Source organism: Triticum aestivum, chromosome 1A, assembly GCF_018294505.1.
Source record: "Triticum aestivum cultivar Chinese Spring chromosome 1A, IWGSC CS RefSeq v2.1, whole genome shotgun sequence".
Classification (NCBI taxonomy): domain Eukaryota; kingdom Viridiplantae; phylum Streptophyta; class Magnoliopsida; order Poales; family Poaceae; genus Triticum; species Triticum aestivum.
Genome location: NC_057794.1, coordinates 372876731 through 372879007, shown reverse-complemented (window position 1 = coordinate 372879007; position 2277 = coordinate 372876731).

Below are 2277 nucleotides of genomic sequence, written 5' to 3'. Positions count from 1 at the left end.
TACCGATAGACAAAGGGAATTGTATACGGGATTGATTAAGTCCTTGACATCGTGGTTCATCCGATGAGATCATCGTGGAACATGTGGGAGCCAACATGGGTATCCAGATCCCGCTGTTGGTTATTGACCGGAGAGTCATCTCGGTCATGTCTGCATGTCTCCCGAACCCGTAGGGTCTACACACTTAAGGTTCGGTGACGCTAGGGTTATAGAGATATTAGTATGTGGTAACCCGAAAGTTGTTCGGAGTCCCGGAAGAGATCCCGGACGTCACGAGGAGTTCTGGAATGGTCCGGAGGTAAAGAATTATATATAGGAAGTGCTATTTCGGCCATCGGGACAAGTTTCGGGGTCACCGCTATTGTACCGGGACCACCGAAAGGGTCCCGGGGGTCCACCGGGTGGGGCCACCTGCCCCGGGGGGGCACATGGGCTGTAGGGGGTGCGCCTTGGCCTATATGGGCCAAGGGCACCAGCCCCAAGAGGCCCATGCGCCAAGAATCAAGGGAGAGGAAGAGTCCTAAAGGGGGAAGGCACCTCCGAGGTGCCTTGGGGAGCAGGAACTCCTCCCTTGGCCGCACCCTTCCTTGGAGGAAGGGCCAAGGCTGCGCCCCCCCCCTCTCCCTTGGCCCTATATATAGTGGGGGGAAGGGAGGGCAGCAAAACCCTGAGCCCTGGCGCCTCCCTCTCCCTCCCATGACACATCTCCCTCCCCCCGCAGCGCTTGGTGAAGCCCTATTGGAATCCCGCTACTTCCACCACCACGCCGTCGTGCTGCTGGATCTCCATCAACCTCTCCTTCCCCCTTGCTGGATCAAGAAGGAGGAGACGTTGCTGCTCCGTACGTGTGTCGAACGCGGAGGTGCCGTCCGTTCGGCGCTAGGATCATCGGTGATTTGGATCACGATGAGTACGACTCCATCAACCCCGTTCTCTTGAACGTTTCCGCGCGTGATCTACAAGGGTATGTAGATCCACTCCTCCCTCGTTGCTAGATGACTCCATAGATAGATCTTGGTGACACGTAGGAAAATTTTGAATTTATGCTACGTTCCCCAACAATCCAGTCACGAAGTCCATTTCAATATGGTCAAACTTCCATTCTGGAATGGCGAGAGGTTGGAGGAGACCAGTTGGCCGTTGGTGTTCTGCTTTCACTCTTCTGCAGACATCACATTCATTCACAAACTGAGCAATTTCTCGCTTCATTCGAGTCCACCAATACGACTGCTTGAGGTCATGGTACATCTTTGTACTTCCAGGATGAATGGATAGAAGGGAATTGTTAGCCTCGTTCATAATGACTTTATGTATATCACCTTTAGGAACCACAATTCGATCCTCGAAGAATAGAGTATCTTTGTCATCAAGGTGATAGCACTTGTACTTGGGTTGGCTCTTGGCAATCCCATTTTTCACCTTCTTCACCATTACATCAAGAAGTTGTGCCTCACGAATTTGATCTTCGAAAGTAGGAGAGACTTGGAGGTTTGCCCGAAAGCCTTGAGGAACACCTTGGAGATTTAGTTTGCGGAAAGCTTCACAATGGTCCGGTTGGAAGGGCTTGAGAATTAAATTGTTGCAGTAAGCCTTCCTGCTCAAAGCATCTACAATGACATTGTCCTTGCATGGAGTATATTCAATACTCAGATTGTACTCTTCAATCATTTCGACCCAACGAGTCTGCCAGAGGTTGAGGTTGGGCTGAGTGAAGATGTACTTGAGGCTCTTATGATCAGTGAAGATGTCCACTTTCCTTCCCAATAAGAGATGTCTCCATGTTAGTAGAGCATGGACAACTGCCGCCAACTTGAGGTCATGAGTGGGGTAGTTCTTTTCGTTGGGCTTTAACTAGCGAGAGGTATAGGCCACAACTTTCTTCTCTTGCATTAACATAGCACCGAGACCTTGCAGGGAAGCATCACAGAAAACTTTGAATGGTTTGGATTCATCAGGAGGAGTCAAAACAGGAGTTGTGACTAACTTCTCTTTCAGGGTGTTGAAAGCCACGTCACATTCAGGCATCCAGACTTACTTGACATGCTTCTGGAGGAGGTTGGAAAGCGGCTTTGCAATCTTAGAGAAATTCTCAACGAATCTTCGACAACAGCTTGCAAGCCCAAGGAAACTGCGGAGCTGCTTGACATTCTGAGGCGGTTCCCAATTCACAATTGCAGACACCTTCTCAGGATTAACAGCTATGCCCTTGGCGGAGATGATATGGCCAACGTAGAGAACCTTATCAAGCCAAAACTCACACTTTGAAAACTTCGCATA